General features: G+C 40.1%; 1 protein-coding gene across 4 annotated transcripts in view; it reads left to right on the top strand.

Moving 5' to 3' along the window:
- SYNDIG1L (synapse differentiation inducing 1 like) overlaps positions 1-27,294 on the top strand; it is a 60,665-nt gene that overhangs the window by 14,947 nt on the left and 18,424 nt on the right. Inside the window, exon 1 of one of the 4 annotated variants that reach the window (XM_058162348.1) lies at positions 24,402-24,492. The exons of the other annotated variants lie outside the window; for them this stretch is intronic. The gene's annotated coding sequence lies outside the window, so the exon portion shown is untranslated. Of the gene's footprint in view, positions 1-24,401; positions 24,493-27,294 lie in introns of those variants that run through there. 4 annotated transcript variants of the gene reach the window in all.

The raw sequence follows: 27,294 nt of genomic DNA, 5'->3' as shown, positions 1-27,294 counted from the left end.
CATATGTGCAATGATATTGTGATACCTGCGACGTCATTTGGCCACCTCTCCCCTGCAGACATGGATGTTTGGTTGTTATTCCTTAGAAGAAAAAATATCTCTGCATAATCCCTTCCCAAATTTATTTTATTTTTCTTTAATGAAGAATGTTAGGACAATGGCCTGGTTGCACCACAGTCTTAAAAAGTAACAGAAAACCAAACATGAATTCAATATTTGTGCAGATTCTTGTCCTTTCCTCTTTTGGATTATGCCTTTTATATTATCACATCAATTGCTGGATTCTATGTTAAATGACACAAATTGGACCACAGCACATAAAGTAGGCACACTTCAAGAGCATGGAAACGATTCATTATATGCCAATCAAACCACTTCAGGGTTGGGTTCTCAAAGGGTGAAATCAATTGGACATAATTGTCTATTAATTGCAATAGAATCTATGTATACTATCTAATTCTGTTATGATTTGCCCAATATCTGCATAATTTTATCATCAACAACCTCACTCATCTGATGAAATGCATAAGAATTTACCTGATTCCGTTAATTAAGGCTGCTTGCCAGACACATATTAGATATATATGGGAATGTACTGTGAATGTATTCAATCTCTTAAATTACAAAATCTGAACTTGTGAAATATGATTTCCAGGGCCTTCTCATGAAGATATGGGAAGAGAGGTCCTGGGGAGAGAGATGTTGAATAATTCACACTTCTTTCAAGTCCAGCTGCTATAATGTTTGGTGACTCAGCTCAAGTTAAAGCTTTGCCTAATACTTCCCAGCTAGCTGTACATGCATGATTTCATCTTCACTTTTGTCCACAAAAAAAACAACACTCTTGCTTTCTGGCAGAATTCCACCTAAGCATCAACAGCTCTACTCACTCAGAGCAACTGCCTTTGGCTGTTTGGACAAAGTGGAACAGAGACAATAAACGAAAATGTTGATCCATGAAATAAGTGGTATAGCAATATGACCTGTGAGTTTTTATTGATTATATATGATAATATAAACATAAAATATTTATAAGTGATAATATAAAATAAGTAAGAAGAAACTCAGCTATGGAGACTTTTGAACCACTTGATTTAAAGGTGCTCCAATGAAATGTAAGTGGAGGAGTTCTGTAGGACAAGGAAACCCAGAACAATCTGCAAGTAGGCATGATGCTCTCCAAGGGATCAAATGTATGTCATGGACTTCAGAGATAAGTGGTGGCATGAATATCTGAGGGAGGTTTGCACACAATAACGAATAATGCATGCAATCAGCATACAGCTCACAAACACAAGCTGTTTCACATTTGCTAGGAGCAGCTGGCCAATCTTATTCCAACCCCAGCAACAAGCTTTTTATGAGGACAGTGCTCTTGGCAAAATAATGCAGTATTATTTCAACTCAAGTCAAAGGCACTTTGCCAGCTTGACAAATATGCGTATATGAATTTAACATATCCTGTGTATCTCTTTAGAAGAGTCACAAAGTTAGGATTAGAATGCTAAACTAGTAGTATGAAGCGGAACTGAAGTGGACTTCTGGATTGGTAAAGTGTGGTAGTAAGATGACAGAGCAAGAATGCTTATTTAGGAAAGTCTAGAACAGGGCCACATCAGGGTTGTGCTTGACCTTGGAGGACCGTGGGCGTGGGGGATGGGGGTGGCCATGGCAGGAGTGGCCATGGTGGATGTGACACGAGACCACACCTCCACATACATGGCTTTATTCACTTATAAAAATAGAGAGGCGTACATTTCTGTGATTTTGTTTTTTTAATACTTGATCAACATGATCATCTTATGAGAGAGAGACCCGATCAAGAAACTGACTCTATAGGAAGACTAGAACTATAAATTATTGACATAGGCTGTAGTAGCAGAATCCTGCAAGTCTGAAAGGTAAAATATTTTACCTTTCCTCCCTTTTATAGTCAAAGATGGCCTCCTGCAGCACTCCGGAGGGCCTGTTTTGGGCCTGGAAGACCACCTGCAGCACTCCAGAGGCCCCATTTTTGACCTGGAAGGCCTCTTGGAGTATTCTGGAGGCCTCGCTTTCGGCCTAAAAGGCCTCCTGCAGCACTCGGGTGGCCAAAACCTGTGGGGGGGGCGTGTGCGCAGCCCCCACACCCCATTTTTGCTAGCAGAGGCACCGTGGGCTGGTCCTTTGCTATTTCCAAGCTGGCCCCACAGGCCAAATCTAAGCACCCCGCTGGCCGGGATGTTTGACATCCCTGGTCTAGAACAATCACCATCAACCTTTTGGCATTAGGTACCGGTTCCATGGACCGGAGGCTTTTGTGGGCTGCCTGCATCCCATTGATGGGGCTTTGCTTGGTTGTGTGGTTTCTGGTGTCAGTCCATGGGCCAGAAATGGGAACCCCTGGTCTAGAATGTTTACTTTGAGAAATAAAGGGCCTTCCTATAGCAATATTTTTCAAGAGTCACAGAATTACAATATACAATAAGAATCACCGAATTTCTAGTTTCTGGAAAAGTGCTTATACACAGACAGGAAAATCAAAACCATATGGATTTAACAGGCACAGCTGGAAGTATAAGCACAAATCAAGGCATGGATATCCCAAATCCAAAACCTGAGTTAATTAATCCACAAGAAAATCAGCATAGTGTAGTGAATATAAGTTAGTGTTTCTCTATTTTTAATATGTGTGGGCTTCAATTCCCAAAAATCGCTAGCCACCTGGTATAAGGTGTTGGATGAGAACCAAGAGGTACACATTTGAAAGCCGCAGCCACAACCCAAACTTGATAACATAAGTTATGACTTATTACAAGCCTTGTATATAGACATGGTAATCTGTCAGTGCTTCAACTATGTGATTGATAAGTGTATACAAAGAAAAGCCATATTGATTGAATAAGGAAGATATATGCAGTTGACTTCAGTTAAGACCTGTTGTGCATCTAAATCTTAGTGACTGGAAGAAGAAAAAAGCAGGAAATGGTTGCAAATACTGAAAGTATAGCTCATAATTTTAAAAATGGTAGCCTCCTCTGTTGTGACTATTCAAATCAGTCCAAGGCACTTGGTGAAAACATTCATTTAAAAGTAAATGCATACTGAGTGTATAAGCAAAGTATTAGGGTCAGGATTTAGTTTGTTTACTCTTACCAACCATTTGTTACTGAACTCAGTTGATTTCAATTTCACATTTTAAAAATTATACACCTATAGTTATTTTGTTGGCTTTATCTTGCTTGTTTTGCTAATTAGGTTTATAAACCAAACAGACTAATGTTCTAAATTGTGTTCCAATTTATATCTATAGTATGACTGCTTTTGCCTTAGTATGGCTGCTTTTATGGAGGCAATAATGTCAGCTTATCAAACTGTTCTTTTATGTTAACTAGTATAAGAACCCACACTGGATCTCTTTTGAAAGCCACCCAGCAGATGTTCCTGTGCATATAAAAGATATTGTGGCCATCTATGCGCTTCAAGGTCCCTACAGGCATTCCAGAATGGGAGATTCATTAAGTACTTTGTATACCATCATACACAGTTGGTGGTCTGCCTTCCTGCCAGCTCAGCTGAGTTACTATTAGACTGGAATTCTGTCTTTCAACCTGGTTGCATGATTTCCTGCCTGAAATTCTAAAGTGAATGGATCTGCAGTATGCTGAATAACTCTTATTCTGGTGTTGGAAGAAATGTCCGTCTGGGTTCAGTTCCAAGTGGGGAAAAAGACACTGAAAACATGGAGACTGCTTGGAAGGATGATTTTAATGGTGGACAAGACCATATGGTTTGACATGAGAGGGAGAGGGAAAGAGAGAGAGATAAATTTATGCCCTCTCTTGGGCCCCACCTTGAGCTTCCTGTTCCTGTGAAAGAAATGTATTCTGATTGGTTGTCAGTCTCCCATGGGGCCATGCAGGGGTAACTTTGTAGATTGTCTTAAGTCCCAAGCTTGATTGAATCGTGCTGAGTGATGCAATCTCCCCAGGTACCATGTGGTGAGTTCTGTTGCTAGATGGGTAGAGGGCTAATCCTATCAAGTCCTGAGGGCCATGTCTTAATCCCATACTGGAGCTGAAGGGTGGGGGGCAGGGAGCTGCTTTGTCTTTAAAACATGTTTCTCCCTTTCCCATCTAGGGAAATATAATATTCTGTCTTTCCAACATTTCTTAAAATATTTCATTCTTTGGGGGGGGCTGCTAACTTTCTTCACTGGTTTAATATGGGTTTACAGTTTATCAGTTTTTATTCGGTAAATTTGCATCTGTTACTCTTTTATCTGCATCATATGGAAACTATTTACAGAGGCTGTACTCCTGTTGTGGGAATATGATACTTTCTAAGTGTTCAACATAGAGCATTTTGCAGTTGAAGAAGTTGTACTCTTTTTGCAAAGCAACTACCTGGAATTCACTAGTGAATGTGAGTGAGTGAGTGAGTGTGGTATGTGATTGCACAAGGATAATAGTTACCTGTGGGTTACCATCTTACGACCATCATTAGCAATAATACATGCAACTCTCATTAAAATTGAACAGTTGTATAACTTCCTTTTTTTAAATTTCTGGGTTCTCCTACTGTATACCAGTTTTATCAACTGCACGTAGAATTGTTTCTACATCTTCAGTTCATCTTTCATCTTTGACTTTTAAAACCCCCTAAAACTAAGAGCTTTCCTGTCAACAATTTTCTAGCTGCATAAACCTGGCAACCACAATTTTATCCCATTTCATTAAATAGCAGAATAGTAAGGCTTGTGAAAGGCAGGATAACTACCATGATCCCCCAGGAATGTCCAGACATTTTAACACATGAGCAGCAGCAACAGATGCCTCCTAAGTCAAGGTGCAGAGTACTCAGAGCCATCCAAGTTATTTGGTGCTCCTGGTGCTCCACTCTTGAACATAGAAATATAAGAATGATGAATTAGCTATCTTAGCAATTAAGAATTTGCTGTCTTTTGAAAATACGTAGAATCTGTTGCTTGAGACAACTGTCTCATTCTCCCTAATTTATTTATTTATTTATTTATTTTGTCACAACAGTATATATAAGCATAAGCATGAAAGTAACTATATAATATATAAGCATATATATATATAAGCATAAGCATGTAATAACTATATTAATTGGATATAATGAAAGAAAACAATAGGACAGGAACGGTAGGCACATTTGTGCTCTTATGCACACCCCTTACGGACCTCTTAGGAATGGGGTGAGGTCAATAGTAGACAGTTTTTGGTTAAAGCTTTGGGGATTTTGAGAAGAGACCACAGAGTCAGGTAGTGTGTTCCAAGCATTAACAACTCTGTTACAGAAGTCATATTTTCTGCAATCAAGATTGAAGCGGTTAACATTAAGTTTAAATCTATTGTTTGCTCTTGTATTGTTGTGATTGAAGCTGAAGTAGTCTTTAACAGGAAGGACATTGCAATAGATGATTCTATGAGTTAAACACAGGTCCTGTCGAAGGCAGCGGAGTTCTAAGTTTTCTAAACCCAAGATTTCAAGTCTGGTGGCATAAGGTATTTTGTTGTATTCAGAGGAGTGGAGAACTCTTCTTGTAAAATATTTCTGGACACGTTCAATTGTATTGATGTCTGAAATGTGGTATGGGTTCCAGACAGGCGAGCTGTATTCAAGAATTGGTCTAGCAAATGTTTTATAAGCTCTGGTAAGTAGTGTAGTGTTTCTGGAGAAGAAGCTACGTAAGATTAGGTTTACAACTCTTAAAGCCTTTTTTGCGATGTAGTTGCAGTGGGCTTTGGCACTTAGATCATTGGATATGAAAACTCCAAGGTCTTTGACAGGGTGGGGGTCATCTGTAAGGTAATGTCCATCGAGTTTGTATTTTGTATTTGGACTCTTTTTTCCAATGTGTAAGACAGAGCATTTGCTGGTTGAGATTTGGAGTTGCCAAGTTTTTGACCATTCTGACACAAAGTCAAGGTCTTTTTGAAGGGTAGCTGTATTGTTGGTAGTGTTAAATAGTTTAACATCATCAGTGAAAAGAACACAATTACTTTTAATATGGTCACATTGATCATTAATGTATAATATGAAGAATGTTGGTCCAAGAACACTGCCTTGGGGAACGCCGCTATTGACAGGAACAGGATTTGATAGGGCACTGCCTATTTTGACCACTTGTTGTCTGTTTGACAGGAACGCTGATATCCAATTGTGGAGGGGTCCGGAGATGTCGTAGGATTTTAGTTTTAGGAGAAGTTTGTCATGTACCACTGAGTCAAAAGCTTTACAGAAGTCTATGTAAATTGCATCTATTGTTTTGCCTTGATCAAGATTTGTAGTCCATATGTTTTTGCAGTGAAGAAGTTGTAAGTTACATGATAATTTTTTTTCTGAAACCAAATTGTTTATTAGAGAGTAGATTGTTTGTTTCTAGGTAGAGGATAATGGATTGGTTGTTGATAGATTCCATAACTTTACAGGTGACACAGCATAGAGAGATTGGTCTGTAATTTTCAATTAAGCTGGGGTCTCCTTTTTTGAAGACTGGGATGACCGTGGCTAGTGACCAAAGTTTGGGAAGGGAACTGGTTGTGAAGGCTTTTCCAAAGATTATGCTTAGGGGTTCTGCTATATTAGTGGAAAGCTTTTTTAAGAAGTATGCACATAGTCCATCAGGTCCTATAGATAGGGATGGTTTCAGTTTGCGAAGAGCTTTTTCAACATTTTCTTCAGCAAAATCTATATGTGTTAGGTCGTTGTTGGTGCGGTTGGGGAATGTCGGGTATGAGCCATTACTATTAACAAAGACTGAGCTGAAGAATGTGTTAAAGAGGTTTGCTTTAACTGTTTCATCATTATTTTCTTTGCCGTTAGATTCTTTTAGTGGTGGGATAGATCTCGAGTGTCTGTCTATGGCAAATTGATTACCTTTGTCTTCCAGGTAAAAGCCTAGTAATTAATACACTACTAATGTTAAATTGGAGTGGGCAAGCTATAATTTGTGGGGCCATGGAATGCCGTGAAGCTCTTTTTTAAAACTCTGAATCCCTTACCGACCAATAGTGAAATCCAGTCTCTGCTGGATTTCCTATTTTTATTTTTATATACTGCTAAATATAACACTGTCCCAAAGATGAAAATGGGTCCCAATGTCTACTATGCTCCCATTTGTGATATGTTTTCAAGTTTTCCATAATAATTCTTGGCATGGATCATATTTTAGGTTATCATTCATTTCATTCATTCATTCATTTATTTGATTTTTATACCGCCCTTCTCCCGAAGGACTCAGGGCGGTGTACAGGCAAATAAAAACAGACAAGACAATAATCTATAAAATGCAAAATTAAAAAACTTATTATAATTTGCCTAAAATTTTAAAATATATAGAAATTAAAACCCCGTTTAAAATTAATAATAAAACTATACAATCCATAAAATTTAAGCCAGCCCCGCGCGAATAAAAAGATGGCTAGAAATAAAATAGTTTTATTCTCTAGTATCCAGATTTGTATTTGAGGAATAGCATTGCCACTAATCACTAATGTGAAACACTAGAAACACCGAGAAATTTGCTGAGATTAATTTAAATCCTGATGAATGTTGAACTTGGTTTTCTTCTAAACAAACAGCTCAAAAAGATGGTTTTGAGATTTAAATGGGAGAGTCCACTGCACCACTTTAGGCCACAGGCAGAGAATGCATAAAAGGCTGTAGCACATTCCCAATGAATCAGATTGTGGATTGAAGGAGCATTCTGCCAGACTCCATATATTTCTTTTTCAAATGCTGTAAAAAGCTTTGGGACTATTGACCAGTAAAAGCTCCACATAATTATACTGATTATGCTGTACAACAATGGCACTATTCACTGTGAAATTGCATTGTTAGTAAGAAAGGTGGTTACTGAGAGGGTACTTACAAAGAGTTTTCCACAGACTAATGTCAATGTTTGGTTGAATCAGGCAGATCTGACTTCCAGATCTCCAAAACAAAATTATTCTTACTCAGAATTCCTTTAGAAATCAAACTAGAGGGTAATATAGAGCAACAGAGACCTCTAGTGAACAAATAGAAATTGAATTAATTATCTGTTCTATAATTCAGTGTGTCATTTGTGTCTGATTAAAGATTTGCTATTCATGAAAACATTTGACTATTTTTAAAGGTTGAGAGCCAATAATTCTATCTTATTCCATGATGAATGTTACTGTTACAATGCCTTTATACCAGTTTAAGACCTGTCCACACCTAAATTACTGTATAGGAGTGAATCAAGAGTGAGCAATTCAAAATAATAAAGAACTACTCTTCACACAACCAGGATATGAAGCACATCAATTTTAACTTCAGAAGGTGACTTCAAAAAGCAAATTCAGCACCTGTCTAACACTTTTTAAAGCAGCTGTTTCTTTTCCTAGGATTCTGGAGTTCATTGTTAACCTGTAGAATTCATTTTCAGAAGCTGCAAAATAGCAAACAACGTGGCTGATTTTAAGTTGGAATTATACAAATTCATTAGAGAGAAGGCTACTTAATTACTGCCAGCAATTATGGCTGTTCGTTATCTCCTAGGAAATAGGAAATAGACCTTTCTCCGTTATGGTGGAGACAGCAGTCAGAGTGGGTGGAGCTCCTCTGTTCAGATTGGATAACTGAGTCTGTTGAAGCTGAAAGTCCCGCTCCTTGCTGCTGGGAACCCCAGATTTTGACTCAGTTGTTCAGCCTGGACAGTTGCGTTGTGGATTTCTCCCTGCCTGACTTGCAGGATACATACTTGTGATCTCCCTGCCTGACTTGCAGGATACATACTTGTGAGTAACATTTTTCTTATTTTTTCTCCGCTGGCTGCAGAAGTGATTATTACTTCTGCTTCAATCCTGTTGAGCTGCAGGCGTTCCAGGATATCTTGGTGGGGTTTTAGCGCCCAAGCCAGCAGGGATTGGATGAGTGGAGTTATTCACTCCCAGTATCGTTGGGGCAGCTTCTAGCACTGCCGAGGGCTTGCTGGGCGGTATAGAAATTGTTTGGATTAGTTTGCCGCCCGGCTTTAATTATGATCGCTGAGGAGTTTGGTTTCCGCTCCCACAGGGTAGCCTGCAATTTACCCAGCCCTCCATCTCCTATTTCGCGCGATCTGATTTTTCCCGCCCAAAACAGTTTAAATGGATCGCTTATTGCAGCTGCGGAAGGAGACGCTTAGAGCTTAGTGCTCACTCCGCCCCTCCCCTATCCAAACTCCGGCGGCCATTTTGAGCACATTTGGAGTGAGTCTTCAGAAGATTAGTCCTGAAGTTTACATTAGGCGGAGTTAGGGGCTAATTTGGGCATGGAGCTTTGTGCTCTCATTATTTCAGCTGCAGTTCTCCTCCAGTTCGGACTTTAATAGTCAGTTTCTCCCTTTCTCTATTGGCGGCCGCCATTTTGAATTTTTTTTTTTAAAAAAGAGGAGAAGTGATTCTTTGGCCTTATTGAGGTCTAGAAACTTAATATTTCATCATGCCTAAGGCCTTGGCAAAATCCAACAAACACCAGGGGTCTCCATTGCCAGAGGAGCAAGGTCCATCAGGAGGGGTCTCTCCCAAGGCCCCTATTGCAAAGTGCAGCTGTGTTTCCAAGCAGAAAACCAAGGCCCCACCTACTTCAGGCCGCAGTAAGTCGTCTAAAGCATCTCTGAGGGATGAGCAGAGAAGAGATGAAGCAATACAGAGAATATGTAGTAGGGCAGTCTCTAATTTACCCTCTTCTTCAATGGCCAATCCAGAACCCAGTACTTCTGCTGGGTCTCTTATTCGAGAGGGTATTATTTCTACCTCTCCTGGTCAAGCTTCCTTACAATGTTGCCCAGTGGATATTCCTACAGACGCATTATGGGGGATCCTTCCTCCAGTCTCTCATACAGTTGATGCACCAGTTATTGAGTCTCCTGAGGAGTTTTCTCAGATAGTTCCTTCTACTGCAACCCACGTTGTTGGTCAGGGGGCAGAGCCTCTTTTGCCTGTTTCGCCACATATTCAGGCAATCATTGAACAGACGATTCAAAGGACCCTTTTATCGGGCATGCAGATATCTGAGAGGGCTTCCTTGTCCCATTCAAGGCTATCAGTGAGGGGGAGGATGCTGAGGAGGAGGAAATGCAGTCACAGCTGGGTACAGTCTCGCCTACCCACTCAGTAACTAGCCATCCCTCTCTTTTGGAGGGATTAGAAAGGAGATCCTGACCTGTCTGAAGATGAAGGGTTATTACCTGACCAGCCGGCATTTACTGGTCTTTTTCCTCCTAGTCTTTTTAAGTCCTTGCTTTTCAAGGCAAAGAATGTGGCTCAATTGAGTTCTTCCTCGGATCAACCTGTGGCATCATCCTCCAAGGGTGCATCTGACATTCTTTTTTCTGAACCTGACCGAGTTCCGAGTTCTATTCCAGCACCCCCACTTTTCATGGACGTAATGAAACGCCAGTGGACAGCCCCTGGTTCTTCTACGGTTCCTTCCTCAGCAGACAAAGCGTTTCTTCAATGTGGACCCCAAATTAGCTTCAGCTCTACAGACACCCACTGTAGATGGTCCAGTTGCAGCTCTGGCATCTTCCTCATCCATTCCGGGCCAGCCTGAAGAGAACCTTCGTCCAGAGGATAGACGGCGGAGCAAGTCCTGCAGAGAGCTCATCTAGGTGCAGCTTGGGCAATCCGGTCGGCTTCTTCAGCATCTTTCTTTAATAGGTCCACCTTGTTGTGGCTCAGACAATTACAGGATAAACTTCCAGCAGAGGATACTCGTATCCACCAGGACCTGAATAAGATAATTGCAGCTGTTCAATTTTCGGCGGATGCCACTTTACATGCCATACGTTTTGTTTCCAAATCCATGGCTTCAGCTTTGATGGCTCGACGCTTACTCTGGCTTAGACATTGGCAGGCGGATGCCCGCCACAAATGGAGGCTGGCATCGGCTCCCTTCGCAGGGGAGCTACTTTTTGGTGCTGCGTTGGACCCTCTATTGGTCGAGACTAAAGACAAAAGAAAGATATTACCTTCAGTCTATCGCAGAGGGGAAGCCAGATTTACTCCCTTTTCTCGTCAATCTTCCTTTCGAGGTTCTGAATGGGGGGCTGGTTCTTCCAAGTTCCAGGGGTCCTGGGCTCCTAGACAAAGAGGAGGTCATGATAGAGTTTCACGGGGTAGGCCCTTTCCTTCCAAGCGGCCCTTTCGTGGAGGAGGAAGTCATCCATTCCGGCGTCATCGATAGGTGCATTGCTAGTCCTCCCATAGGGGGCAGGTTAGCCCATTTTGCAGATCAATGGGAGTTCACTACTTCTGATAATTGGGTTAAGAATACAATTCGATACGGTTTGTCTCTGGAATTTGTTTCCTTTCCAAAAGATTTTTTCATTCGCTGTCCGGTATCTAGGAACAGGGATAAACGGGTCCATATGGCGGCAGCAGTTAAGCATTTAATGGAGATTAGGGCTATTCAACCAGTTCCCGTAAGGCAAAGGGGACATGGGTTTTATTCTCTTTTGTTCCTAGTTCCCAAATCTTCGGGGGGCTGGAGGCCCATTTTAGACCTCAAGAGACTAAATCGTTTTATTGTTTATCATAAGTTTAAAATGCACTCTCTTCGTTCGATTCTAGATGGCGTTCGGAAGGGCGACTTCCTCACTTCCATAGACCTCACTGAAGCTTATCTTCATATCCCTATTTTCCCGGATCATAGGAAGTTTCTCCGGTTTTGTTATAAGGGGGTTCACTATCAATATAGGGCACTGCCCTTTGGGTTGTCTTCTGCCCTGAGGGTTTTCACCAAGATCTTGGCTGCTATGGCAGCCCATCTTAGGTCCATACCTATTCGACTTTATTGTTATTTGGATGATATTTTAATTTTATCATCGTCAGAGACAATGGCCAGAAGGATTTACAGATTGTAGTTCAGACTCTTTCTTTACATGGCTTCTCTATTAATATAGAGAAAAGTCATTTGACCCCCTCAACCTGTTTACTTCACTTAGGAGCAAATATTGATTCCATATTAGGTAGAGTCTCTTTATCTCAGGAGAGACAGAGTAGTTTAAGATCTTTAGCTGGTTCTTTAATAAAGGAAAGCAGAGTTTCCTTGCTGTCATTATCCCAACTCCTGGGAAAGATGATTTCAACCATTTCCATCGTTCCATGGGCGAGATTTCATACTAGAGACCTCCAGTGGTTCCTGTTGCCATTCCAAAGAGCGGGCACAGGCAATTCCACTTCCAAAGTCCTACTGCCCAAGGAGGTTCGCAAGTCCTTCTTCTGGTGGTTGTCATCGGCGATTTCCAAGGGATCTCCTTTGCACGAGCCTCATCGTTTGGTGGTAACTACGGATGCCAGTCTTTTCGGTTGGAGTGCACACCTCAAATCGCTGCTGGCTCAATGGAGCTGGTCCATCACTGAACGCCGTTTTCCTATCAACCGGCTAGAGCTACGGGCTATTTATCTAGCTCTTTGTTTTTTCCAGAACCATCTATCAGGCAAGCATGTACTGGTGCTCACGGACAATATCACAGCCAAGGCTCATGTCAACCGACAAGGGGGCACCAGATCCAAGTCCTTGATGAAGGAAGCAAGGACCCTATTCCTGTGGGCAGAACGGAATCTTCTGTCCTTGACTGCAGAACACATCTCAGGGGTGTCCAATATTCAGGCAGACTGGCTCAGTCGTCAAGTCATCGACCAGGCGGAGTGGCGTCTGCATCCAGATCTGTTCAACGACCTCTCACGGCGATTTGGCACTCCAGTGGTGGACATGTTCGCAACACGGCAGAACACGCAGCTTCCTCGTTTCTTTGCCAGGTTTCCAGATCATCTAGCAGAGGGAGTCGATGCTCTTCGCAGTCCATGGCCAGAGGGGTTACTCTACGCGTTCCCGCCTCTCTCAATCATCCCGAGAGTGGTCCGTCGGATTCTGGAGGAACAGGCAGAGGTCATCTTAATCGCCCCTCACTGGCCTCGGAGGTCTTGGTTCGCAGATCTCAAGTCGCTGTCAGTGGCTCCCCCCTGGAGGATTCCTCCCAGCAGAGTGTCGTTATCTCAAGGGGCTCTGGTTCATCCAGATCCTCTATGGCTCCAGTTGACCGCCTGGCGCTTGAGCGGGGCGCCATGAGAAGAGACAATATGTCTGCCAGGCTTATCCGGACTATGTTAGCGTCCCGGAGGCCTTCCACTGAGCGCATTTACTCAGCCTCTTGGCGGGCTTTTTGTTCCTGGTGTCAAAGGCGGGGTTTCTCCTCCGGGTTTCCATTTTGCATATATTGGAATTTTTGCAGGAAGGGTTAGACAAGGGGTTAGCTCCCAACACACTTCGTAGACAGGTAGCAGCTATTTCCACGGTTTTATCCTGTGATCCACTGACTTCCTTGTCTCAACATCCTTCTATCAGGAGGTTTTCAAAGGGCCAAAATTTATGTCCTCCCGTGGTCCACAGATATCCCACTTGGGATCTTTCGCTGGTCCTAAATTCCCTAACAGGGCCTCCTTATGAGCCATTGAGGTCTACCTCTCTGAGGCTATTAACTTGTAAGGTTGCCTTTTTGGTGGCTATCACCTCTGCCAGAAGGATTTCAGAATTAGCTGCCCTCTCTGTCCGCAGTGATCTTTGTGTTTTCCATCCGGATCGAGTAGTGCTCCGTTTGGATCCTTCATTCATTCCTAAAGTAAATTCAGTTTTCCATCGCATGCAGGAACTTAATTTGCCTAATTTTTGCCCTCACCCAGTTCACGGGTTAGAGCGCCGTTGGCATACTTTAGATGTTCGAAGAGCTTTGAGAATTTACATTAAGAGAACAGCAGAGTTAAGGAGAACAGAGTCCTTGTTTGTGTCTTTCCTTCCTGTTTCTTTAGGGCGTAAGGTGACATCGTCCACTATAGGCAGATGGATTAGGCATACGATAGCTAAGGCTTACGAGATGAGATCCCTGCCTAGGCCCCCGCGTTTAACAGCGCATTCCACTCGCAGTGCAGCTACCTCAGCGGCCTGGTCTACTCAGGCATCCTTGCCAGAGATATGCAGGGCAGCCACCTGGTCGTCGCCCTCTCCGTTTATTAGACACTACAGAGTGGACAAGTATGCTTCGGCTGAAGCTGCCTTTGGCCGTAGGGTGCTGCAGCAGGTACTTGTATCTGAGGTTGAATCTGTCCAGACCGATCCCTCCCGTAGTTAGGGACACTAGGCTTTGGTATGTCCCACTCTGACTGCTGTCTCCACCATAACGGAGAAGGGGCGTTGGTACTTACCTGAGACGCACCTTCTAGTTCAGTGGAGACAGCAGTCAGCCCCTCCTATTTCGGTCTGGATCCTCTTTTGTTTGTTTGTTTTGGATAATAAAATTTGTTTCTCTATTTTCCACGACGCATTGAGTCTGGTTTTTCTCGCCTTCATCAAAATCTGGGGTTCCCAGCAGCAAGGGGCGGGACTTTCAGCTTCAACAGACTCAGTTATCCAATCTGAACAGAGGAGCTCCACCCACTCTGACTGCTGTCTCCACTGAACTAGAAGGTGCGTCTCAGGTAAGTACCAACGCCCCTTCACATCAGATCTGATCCATCTTTTGTATTCTTATAAAGTCTTCACTGCAAGACTTTCAAGTCCTGCTATGGTCCTAACTTCCATTGCAGGAAGAGAGAGAACTGAAGATTAATATGTTAATATACAGATTTTTTAAAAAAAATGCAAATAGATTGGCTGCAGAATTGAAGTAGAGCAAGATGAACAGTTTTATAACTAAACAGATGCAGTAACTTCAGAGAAACCCGGCAGCTACTGCTGCCACTTCATTGAAAGTCTTTAGAAAACAGATTAGAATGAAAATTCACCTCCAACTATGCCACATGGTTGGCTTCAAGATATTAAGCTGTGATTTTAAAGAGTAGTTTGTTAAAATATCACAAACAATTCACATATTGACTGATTATGTGCCATCAAGTCAGTGTCAACTCTTGGCAATAGATTTTCTCCATTACAATCTGTGCCCAAACTGTTTCTTCTGGTCTTCCAATGTTGCACCCATTTCCGTGAGTAAATGAGTCCATCCACATTGCCATTGGTCATCTTGTCTTTCCTTTCAACTTTCCTAACACTCCTCCTGAGAACTAGGTCTTTATATAATGTGTCCAAAGTATGATAATTTGAGACTAATCATTTTTTGCCTCAAGTGAAAATCCTAGGTTGATTTGTTCAATGATGTATTTGTTTGCTTTCATGGCTATCCATGGTGCTCTCTGGAATTTTCTTTAACATCAAAGTTCTAAAGCATCAGTGTTTTTTCTATCCTGGTTCTTCAAAGGTTGCAAAAAATCACAACATACCAATGATGTAGACAGGGTGTCAAACTTGCATTGTCACAACGTTTCATCCCTTTTTACTAAAATGGGGGTGGGGTGGGCAGCATCTGATGCATCCAGCCCATGGTCCACAAATTTGACACTCCTGATGTAGCCAGTAATACTATTGGAGAAGCGGTGAAGAAACTAGTTTTTACTCGGTCCTGGTTATTACTGCGTGCCACTGAATGGTTAAAAATCTCTGTGAATATGATAATGGGGCAGTGAAAAAAAGGTCTGTATATGCTTTGAAAATGATTCAGAAATCCTTTTGACTTTACACAGCAAAGCAAAGCTCTTCTTTACTATTCATTAAAGCAGTCTGATCTTTTTCAGGCTTCTGCATTCTGCTGTTCAGGAATTACATTGAGTGGACCATTTACAAAACGTGCAACTCTAATATACTGAACTCTGAGGGAAAAAAAGGTTATAAATACATGTTTTTTAACATCTGACACTTTTCTTTGTATTGAAGTTGAACATATTGGTCTAAAATTTAACATTCTGGCTTTATAGAGGCTGTCCTATGTCAACTTCTCCATGGCCTGTCTTGCAGCAGCACAAGTTTATTTATCCTTCATTTCACTGTAAAGAAATTGAATCTCAATTTTGCTTGACTGCAGCTGGGAAAAGAGGTCAGCAAGCAAGAAATACTATATAGTAACTACATCTTTTCTCATGGCTTCATAGTTTTGCAGGAATCGGCATAACTCCTCCCCATCCCCCAACTTTAATTGTTTTCAGCTAGGTCTAAGAAAGAGCCAAGCAAGATTGCCAAATATATATATTTAAAATGTAACTGGAGAATTTGTGACAGTAAAAGAAAACTTTTGACTGCTCTCCACTGAGATGCCCGCACTTTCAGGAACTTTATCTTTAGGCCTCATCAAGAATTCTGCACCTCATTTTAGTTTTTCACCATTAGCAGAGAAGTCTTGGCAGTAAGCATTTTGCCTCTGCCAAAAAACATTTTTATCAGTGAGAATAAAGATTTTATTCCCATCTGAATATTGGCCAATTTAACTAGTGTACCTCTAAACAACAACACATAATATCCCAATTCTCAAAGCAATTTAGTCTCTGTCAGATCCAGAAACCCATCATGGGGCAGTTGATTCTCTTGCTATTATTAGACATTCTTCCCCAGCTTTGTTGAATGAGTATCTTTACATAGGTGAATTAACCAAACTCCCCCATAGACTTCTCAACTCCCTAATCTTCCTGTTGGTTTAATCCTGCATTAGCAACACCTTTCATATTAACACTACATCTGATGCTCATTTCCTCCTCTCTCCTTGCACTGAAAATCCTTCTCTAACATGGTTCCTCTTGGTAATTGTTAATGTAGGTCAGGAAATTCTATTTTGTTCCCTGGCAACATATGAAGAACGGTTTTAGAGCACTGCAGATGGCCACTTAGTGCATTTGATTAAAAGCACACAGTCAAATATCTAAGGAATTTGTATCTCTATTCTTGAAGAAATTAGAATAGGCTTCATTTATATGTGGGAAAGGGAGGAGGAAAATGGCATTACTCATTCATTCATCATTCACTACTGCCTTACATTCCATAAAGCAGTCATACCATTTAGTAAAAGTCCTCTTGTAAGTTATTCAACCAGTGACCATCCAAAACAGCTACCTATGATTATATGGCAACCTTTGCTATGAAGCCCCCCCCCCAAAAAAAAAACTGGATGCAAAAAGATTGCATCAGTAATAATCAATGCTTTGAATTAGGCCCTGAAACTGCTTGCCAACCAATGGAGTCCTTGACTACATAGATGTCACTGTGCTGTACCAGCACCTGTAACTTCTCTGCCATCTTCAAGAGCTCTCCTAGGTAGAGAATATAGCAGTAATCAGAGCAAGAGGTATCGACTGTGAGAGTGAAAATAGTGAGAGGGGTAAACATATAAATTGTATAAACAAACAAATCAGTAAAATAGAGAAGCCAAATCCTGGGGTATCTCGCACTGGAATATCCAAGATCTTAATGTCTCCTTTGGAACCACCCACAAAGGAAAGAAGAGAGTCACTGCAACAACAGATTCCAACTCTGGTAGTAGTCTGAAACCATTCTATGGTCAATGGAATGTTAATGTTAATGGTCAATGTTAAACAAAAGAGAACCATCTAAAATGCGTAAGTTAATAAATTGCCCAATAGAATAGCTGTTTTTTTGTTTCTGTGGATTTACTTTGTACACACCATGGATGAAACTGCAAGTACACATGACATCTTCTAGGTCTGCCTATTTAATAATGATAAAAATGGTGTGGGGAGGATGATTCCTATGCCTATGATAACCAGAAAAAAGGGTAGTGTGAAGCAATTTTCCCCAGGACTATAAAAATTATTTTATCTATGTAGCATCAGAAAAGCAACAAACTGTGAGAAGTCTGATTATTAAAGCAGGATGAGCAAAAATTTAGCCCTCAAAGGAAGCACTTATTTCTACTGCTGGCGGGATCCCAATCATTTTGAGCATGGTTGCTGTGAAGAAAAATAGTGCATATAATTTCTCCTTACTTTCAGCAAATCTGTTGTGGATCGTTGGGTTTCTGCAGGTTGTCAAACAGTTGTGACTGTTGGCACCACACTATCACGACAAGAGTGCATTCCCAGCATAAAAGCACCCTGTGGCATTCTACAGCACATTCAGGAAAAAAAATCCTACATTTTTCCCTATCATTATGGTGAAAGGGAATTTGCTTTGTCTCTCAAAAGGGAAATAAGATTTTGAAGGAATTTTATCAATGGAATACAATAATGTGTTTACTTACTGTCAAGATGGTATGTGTGAAAATGTTCTCCTTTATTGATTTCTTGCCTTTTAAATAAATCAACTTCAGATTCCCGGGTTTCTCATAATCCTCACTTCCATCAATAAAGGAAACGTCAAAAGCATCCTTATAATACAGTAAGCTTAGTAAACAAACAGAAGCACTTATATATCACAGGAGAACAAACTAGTGGGAAATTGCAGGCCAAATTTCAGCAGGACAGTATATAGCCCCCTAGGCGACAAGTTACCCAACTATGGTATGATAGATTACAGAAACTCTATATAATAATGAATGTAAATATCATCATTATTTTAGCCGTTCTATCCATTGTAGGATGATGGCCTCTTTCATATGTTTCCAACCCATATGGACCCAAATGATCCCATATGGTCGTGAGGTGGGGAGGGCGTGTGCACATGCATGTGTAGGTGTGCGCACATACACATGCTACTATATATCATATATGTATATATTAATATACATAATATACATTTAATATAATTATAATTGGAATTCTTTCAGACAGAAGCAAAGATTTGCCTTGTCTTTCTGTATAGTACTTCCATAATTGCATCCATAACTCTGAAGTTCACATGTCATAGAGTGTTTAATTTGGTTGAAACAAGCTGCTTTTGCTTTTTCACTTTTTCCATCATGTTCCCAACATGAATGTTATATTCTTTTGAAATGTCAAGATTAGCTAATTTGCACTTAATTTTCCTTCTTGCCCAAAAGATCATGAGGCTAAGGAGTCTAACATCTGAGGTTTATACATAGTGTAAACAGTATGTGTAAGTGAAAAGCTGGATATTTACCTGGCAAGAACAGTATCCTATGATAGATTCTTAGCAAAAACTACTTGGTCCAATGTTTATTTATTATATTCTGTCATCATGAGTCAAATGTTAGACTGGAATATTACTCTCCTAAGTCTAAGCCACTCAGTCATTTGCTGAGATGGGCAGCTATACAAATCAAACAAATCAAATCAATCAAATCCACAAACAAACAAATGATGCAACATATACTGATGCATCTCCCTGTACCTTCTTAGATCTAGTATGAGCTTCAATGCAACATATTCAGTTTTAATAAATTGCTAATCATAAGGGACATTTTGGGATACATTGTAATATCTCCAGGTAATTGAAAAGTACACAATCTCATCTGAATGCAAGCCATGTTTGTATCATTCATCTTTAACACCAGCTTTTCCCTTGGTATGTACATTTAGCTTTTCTTGTGCTATGAACTAGTGCTGTAGATTCTAATGCTATGGATGAGAATACCAATGCCTTCTGCTGGCTTACAGAGATGGATTTAAAATGAGAATGGATCGTGGCTGCTTTCAGAAAATTTTATCTGCTTCAAAGCTGCTTCACTTTGAATTGATTTTGATTTTTTATATCTTGAAAGCCTGATGTTGAGTAATAAAACCCAATTTAAACAAAATACATTTTAGCACAAGAAATGTCCAATCTGCTTTGCAGATCCATGTGTGATATGCTCAGCATTATCTCTGCTTTACCATGTAGTCTCTCCCCAGAGGATTCCTCTTTCTAGCATAAATCAGATCTTTCTTAGGCCAGCAGGATTGCAACACATACCCCAAAAGAAGCTTTGTTCTTGGCAATCACATTTTGTCAAAGGAGTCAGCAGCTATCACAAATACAAGAAATGTGCCATTCCACATTCCTCTTTTTCTTTCTTTTCTCCTTCCCTCCATTAATATGTTTGTTTTGGGTGAGAAATTGAGGGATATGTTTAGAGAACTTGCTGATATTAATGCAGGAAGCACACCTAGGGCTAAATCAGAATATGGCTGACCACAGCACTAATGGGACGTGGACATCACAACTAATGGCTCTCCTAGGTATAGCTTGCAAACACTAATTAATGAGACCAGGTTGATGTAGCTGTGCTGCATAGTTTCTTTGCATATTGTATGAGTCCTGATGGGCCATGTTCTCATCTTTCATTTCTTCTTTGTTCATTGCATTTCATATTCTTAGTACCTGTATTTGATGATCATAAAACTTCCTGGAATTGGCAGGCATAGTTTCAGGCTCTATTTAAATAGTGAGCGTCTTTGTGAGGTCCTTAGTCTCCGAAGATTTGAAATGTGGTTATAAACTATTAAATAATGTTGGTTAATCTAGCTTTAATTCACCAAGAATTTGTAAATATAAAAGCTTTGTAAATATAAAAACTTCAGAGATGATTTCTGTGTTGCTATGCACTAAAAAGAGATTGTTACTTCTTGCATAAAATAGGAATAATGTGGAAATAATGCATAGAAATAATATGGATTTTGACTACTAAAGATTGTATTTGCAAAAATGGTTGACTTTGGTCTTTCTATATTTGCACTTTACTTCTTTATATCCCCACCAAACTACCTGTGCAACAATTTGACACTAATTCTTCAATAACTGACTCCTGCAGATATATCTAATGTGTTTTTCCTTTTGCAACTTACTCAAGAATACAGTTGGTATAATGACTCTTAACATATGTAAACTACATCCATCTTAACTATCCTCTCTTTCTCTCTGTCCCCCTAATATGTTAGCCTAGTAACATATTCTGCAGAAAACAAAAGCTTGAACCTATTTTTTTTTAAATGATTGGCCAGAAAGGTATTGCTGTGTGGATATCTGTTATGATCAAACTAAAACAAGAAGATTTTCCCCAGAAGTATGAAAGAGGCACCGTGGCAGCCTTTCTTTAACCCCAGATATACATTTCTCATTATTTCCGTTTGCCATGCTGGCTGGATTTGGCAAAATAGAAGTCCAAGATCCAAGAAAGAACTAGGCTGGGGAAGGATGCAGAACTTACACTGAGTTAAGCCATTGCACTCACCAATTATCATTACAGTGGTTAGCAGCAAATTTCCTAAAATTTCAAGCAGGATTTTTTTTCATGCCACTTTTGGAAATACCTGGGGCTGGAATTTGATGTTTCGTATTTAATGCATGCGCTATTAAATTGTGTAGCTCATCGTAAGTTTTAAATGACTATCATCTGATGGATGAGTGCATCTAAAACCCAAACTGAGCCCCCTGTAACCTAACTCAGAAATGTCATAAGTTGTTTTTGTCAACAACTTCACTTTCTAGAAAATGATATTTAATGACTTGCCATTTCTGACCTTTTCTCTTGATGGGCTCATATTGAAGACAAAACAAAGTAATAGTGGCAGTTTCTTGCATCTAGAGACATTCTTGCCCTAAAGAATTACCTAAAATAAGTATAACTGTCATCAGTGAAGAAAGACATTCTGTAGTGTTTTGTGTGCATCTGCCAGTGTTCTTTAGTTGATTAGGACTTCCTTTGCCAAGTTGACAGAGGTTTTGGAAGGATGGCACAGATTTGTTCGTCCTAGAGAATCTTCTGATCAATCTCTATATCTCTACTTTTCAGACTGGTTGCTCCAGTCAAAACAAGTCCAGAAATCCATCGAAGTGGTAGCTCTTCAAAGATGCAAGCATCCTTTAGAGTGGTGTTGGAACTCAGTGTCACCTCACACCACAAGAAGAGTAGTATATAAATTTGATAAATAAGTTTTAACTGAAGGTTGAAACATTTTTTCAATTTTCCAAGCCAGCCTGATTTATTGTTGTTGTTGTTGTTGTTGTTGTTGTTATACAAACACACAACATATAACATATAAATATTTCCTATTTCTAAACAGCATTTCTTAGTGGTCTTCTTTCGCTTTTATACCTTTCCCCCATATCACATTTGTTATTTTATTTTCTTTCTTATCCCCTTTTCTTTATTTACATTACATTATCTAATACTAATAGCTATAATTATAGCTATAATCCTGATCTTCTAAGGTCTTCTCACATTCAAATATTTCATCTGAAACAGCTGAGCTTTCTAATACCTGCTATCTGGTAAGGAAATATTCAATATGGCACATATTGTTAGTCAGATCAACTAAAGACATTTGCTTTCGGATCCTTTCAACCTTACACCTTCACATACTGTATTCAACTCAGTTCTATAACAGGAGGGAATAATTGCTAGAAAAATCTTTTTGGACTCCTGGAAGATGGCAACTTGCATACAATATTGCTGCAAAGAAACATAAGTAACTGTTTCCATAAATTCCCCAATAGCTGAACTTGACATAAAACTAATATTAAATTTAACTAATAATTGATGGAAAGGGGATGGATGTCCAGTCTTCTTCGCTTCTGTGCTACCTGTGCTATGGAAAGGGTGTTTCTCTCTTCCATACTTAAAGAGCTAGTAAACATGATAGGGCAGGGGTCTCCAAAGCTGGCTGAGGAACTCTGGGAGTTGAAGTCCACAAGTCTTAAAGGGACCAAGGTTGGAGATCCCTGTGATAGGGTGTTTCTTGTGCTTTTTAAAGGTATGCTGCTAAGAAACTAGTATCCTGGATGAGTTTCTATTAGACATGAAGTATGGAGTTGTTTACAAAAAATACTTTTAAACTAAGAAACTTTCTTTTTTAGTATTGTTTGCAGCTTGTTGATATTCAGGGGTGAGGAAGAAGAACCCTATATGCATTGGCACTGGCAGATTTGCTGCTTAGTATATTTAGAAGAAAACTTTGTTAAGAGGCTTCCTACCTTACTTTTCAAGTATACAAGAATGATTTCTCCAGCCGCACTCCAAGTTTTAGCTGCTTTGTGTCTAATCAAAACCTTCTAGTAATATTTTAATTTTCTTCAGTTACTGATATTATTTTTTGTGACAATATTCTTCCATCCAAAGGATTTCATTAATTTGTGCCTTAGCCTTTTTTCAAAACTATTAATGATGTCCTCCTGTAAAGCACCCACAGAATATTGAAACATGCTGTAGCCAGCAAAATTCTTCTGACAACTCCACAGAAGGCTCTTTATCAGTCCTTCAGGCAGCCATCAGTTCATGCAATAATTTCGCATCTATCTCAATTTAAGACAATGCTGGCAGGAAATTGTTATAAACCCAGCTGCCAAGGATTTGTTAAAATATACAATTGTTTGAACAAGAGGCATTCCTCTCCAACTTCTTTTGATTCATATCCTACAGATAAGCAATTTCGCTTAATAGCTGATCTAATGTTTTATTAAAATAAAATTTACATTTATATAAAAGTTATTGTCTAAGTCCTTCCCTGCCTTCTTTCTGAAATCTGTTTACAATGAGCTGACAGTTGGATATCTTTGGATATATGACAATATAGTAGTAAATTGTCATGAATTGTAATTCTGCTCCTGCTGAAGATAAGCACAAAGTTCTCATTATAGCAGCTCTTGCTATTTTAAATATATAAGCTATTTAACTGGCTATATCAAAAACCACTGTATCTAATTGGCTAATTTAGTAATTGACTAAAAGTTAGTGATGAGATTCTTCTTGAAAATCCCATTTGCCCATTACCAAAAATATTTTTTCCCATTCTTAAAATCACAAGTTGCCAAAGCAATTGTGGGCCATTCAACTAATCAGAATGTGTGCAAAATACTCAAAATCTTGCTCTAGTGTGCAACTAGCTATCTTTCTGTTGGCTCCCATTTGATTTTGCCTTTTCAAGTGGCCCTGTATGATCCTCAACTATTTTTTAAAAGAACATAATACTACAGCTATTGGTTTTCTCAGCCCTACTTAAATACATTGGCTTTGCCAATGAATTACAATTCTTAGAATGTTACAATAACATGCAATATGATATGCTGACATCATCAAGCTCAACTAAAGGGCATCCCAAATATGTGTTTCTTATCATTTATATGCACTGTCACTGCAAAGGGAACATTTGTTATAAATGTACCATGGCACAGATAGAAGTTGATTTCCTGTCAAGCAGCTTTTCATTCCCTTTTCTTTCTTGATTTCCACTCTTTCCTTGCAAGTTTCTGTCAAAACACTGAAGAACTCTCTAGTAGTCCATTAGCACTGAAAAACTCTTTAGCAGTCCTTTAGCATGCAAAATAGATCACGCCTACTGGAACCAATTGCAACTGAAAGGGCTGTAATTCATTGTGTGTCTCACTTGTTTATCATGCATAGAAGGTTTCTTCAGGGGATGCCAGACTCAGATCTGTGCCGAGACCATCTGCCATTCACTGTAACTCTGCAGGAAGTTATGATCCAGCATAAAGAATGCACTATGCATTTACATCAACTACTGTTCTCCATCTCAAGCTGCCAAAAAGAAAGGGCAATGTTCAACACATTCTAACCATCATGATAGCTTTGACCTTCTCATCTTTTCATATGATTCATAGTCTGATTTCACTACCTGCCATAATGAGGCTGGTGTAAGAACTCAAATAAAGTCCGTGTTCAGACAATATTCTGGCAGCTAGAAGAGAAGAACAAGCTCTCATGCCCAATTATGCTACCAAACACTGTCATTTTCTATCAAAACTAAGGTAGGTCCACACTTTGCTCCACTTTCTAATGACTATACTTTCCTTTTTTCTGTGTTCTCAAAGAATTATGCAACATACAGCCCAGATCTTTAGCCCTTTGATAATGGATTTCAGTATTGTACATTTCAGATCTGTTGTTCCCCTGAAGCATTTTCATGGCCTGTTTATCAGTTTCTGATACAATATTAAATAAGGTGCTGGCAAGAAATTGATATAGTTATGTAGGACCTGGACAGTCCTGGGATGACATTGGATGATCTAAAAAAATGCAAGAGAGGAGACAGAAGTAAACCATTTGTTTTAAATATAAGATTAAAGCAAAGAACTGGCGTGCCAGGAATTCATAATCTCCAAATGCAGTAACCTTTTTTTCCCCCAAACAAACCTTCAAGGCTCTACTTCTACTAAAAATTGTGCTTTCAAATCACACCACTAGTAGAAATGTTTATGCCAGAATCCTCAGCTATAGTTCTACCACCAGGCAGACTTTAGTAACTTCCAGCATTTTTTTCTTGGAACCTGTCAAATCAGGGGTGAAATGCTCCCAGTTTGGAACAGATTGGCCAATCCAGTAGCGATGGCGGTGGGTGGTTCGGAGAACCAGTAGCAAAATTCCCTCCCCCCCCCCGCCCATGCCTACCCAATGCCCGGTCACCAGCTTATTTATTTATTTATTTATTTATTTATTTATTTATTTATTTATTTATTTATTTATTTTTCTCCGAGGACTCAGGGCGGCTTTCCTGCTTGCCGCATAAAAAAACAGATCACGCACCACAGCTGATCACCCCCCGCCCCCCGCATGCTGTTCTACTTACCCCATGCCTTCTTTTGGCATGCACTGTGCATGCACATGCACCTTGCATTTGGTGCGTGGTGTGCACTGTGCATGTGCATGCAGCGCACATGTGCAGCCAGTGAACCAGTAGTAAACCGGTTCAGATTTCACCACTGTGTCAAATGCATTATGATATGTTGTCTCCAACTAAATCTTAGAAGCCAAAGGGGCTCTTCATTCTCTTGGGTTTGTAACAGACAATCAGATCCTTGTTTCAGCAAACCAGACTATAACATATAGGTCCAACTTGTTTAGCATTCGGCATATCGTAGTGCCATTTGGAAAACTCATATGCATGGAAGGGTAGGCAACCAGTATTTATTACATAATTGTTACACTCAGAAAAGATTAATAAGCATCCATATGAGTAGGAACTGGTAACCTGATTCTCCATAAAGTTCTCCAAACTGACTGCCGTTACCACAACTTCTGACAAGGAATTGCACAGTTTATGTGCTATATGAAAATAGATTTCTTTTTGTTGATCCAGTCTCCTTGTAATGAGTTTGTGAGCGACCTTGAATTCTAACACTGTGAGAGAAGGATGAAACCACTTCTCTCTATGTATTTATCTATGTTATGCTGATTTTATTGACTTTGTTATATTTCTCCTTGCCATCCTTAATGCTATACTAAACATTTCCAGTTGCCAATTGCCAAAGGTAGCTGTTCCAGGTCCCTAAATATTTTGGATGCCATTCTGATGCCTTTTATAACACTATAATATTCTTTTTAAGGTAGAAAGTATATTTTACATTAAGAGTTTTATCTGTAATCTCAGGGAAACCCAAAGTGTTTTCAACCAACACAGTTTTCACAGCCATCCTGAACAAAAGCAGAGTACCCACCAGTCTTACCTCTAGGTAGACGTTATGCCAGGGGAAAAGAAAGAATTATGCACAGAGAGGCATTGTATCTGGGCCACTCCTCTACAAATTTCACAAATGGGAGAGACCTTGAATATCATTCCCTGGGAGAAACAGGTTCAACAGTTCTACTTGGAGGCAGTTCTGGGAGTCAAGCCACATAAGCTTTAATAGTTAAAACCAGCTTTTCAACTGGACCTGGAAGCCCATTGGAACACAAGGCATTGGAACACAACTTCACTGTAACAATTGGCTACAATGTCCCATCTGCATCTCCAGCAGTAGCCACTCTAGGGGAACCTTCATGTCATAGATTTGGTCTTTCAGAGGGAATATCATTCCATTAGAGTCAAAATCAGAACTGATGGATTCCAGATTGTTCTATTTCAGTTTGTTCTATACAGGCCTCCACATCTTCCAGACATCAGGACAAGATTACAGTTTAGCCTAGAATAGAAATGCGCAACTAACTGTCATTAGCATATCAATGATACCTCATTTCAAATCAATGGATGACTTCTTCAAGTGGATTTCCATAGATGTTAAAAAGCAAGGATGGGAGAGCTTCACCCTCTTGCCATTGTACAGGTATTTAAGTCTGGCCTTGAGAAGAAGATAGGAATGGGGAAACAGTTGCTCAATCCAGGGAAAGGAGAAGGCATTAGAAAGAGACACAGAAAAGCTCTGCTTTGACTGTTGTCTTAAAAAGGGGCAGTGAAGGATTTCAACAGGCTTTCAAGATTCTGTTAATATACCCTACACCAATAAAGTAGCATTCCTGGAATTTCAGTGGAGCCTGTTTCTTGATTTGGCCTACCTTAAAGGGCTGGCACCCACAATGACTAATGCTTGTTCAAGAAGTCTTGGAAGAAATACAAAATAGTGCCCCTGCTTTCAATTGTCATAGGTCAGGGGTCCTCAAACTACGGCCTGCGGGCTAGATACGGCCCGCAAAGCCATTAATCCAGCCCATGTGGGACCACCATTTCTGGAGGCCAGGGAGGCCAAAAACGGGCCCATTTTTGGGCAGTAGAATAGTACTGGAGGCCGAAGAGGCCAAAAATAGTACTGGAGGCCGAAGAGGCCTCCACATGGAGG

The sequence above is a fragment of the Ahaetulla prasina genome, chromosome 1 (assembly GCF_028640845.1).
Source record: "Ahaetulla prasina isolate Xishuangbanna chromosome 1, ASM2864084v1, whole genome shotgun sequence".
NCBI classification, from domain to species: domain Eukaryota; kingdom Metazoa; phylum Chordata; class Lepidosauria; order Squamata; family Colubridae; genus Ahaetulla; species Ahaetulla prasina.
Note: the sequence above shows the minus strand (reverse complement) of the source record. Positions and strands in the feature narration are given on the sequence as shown.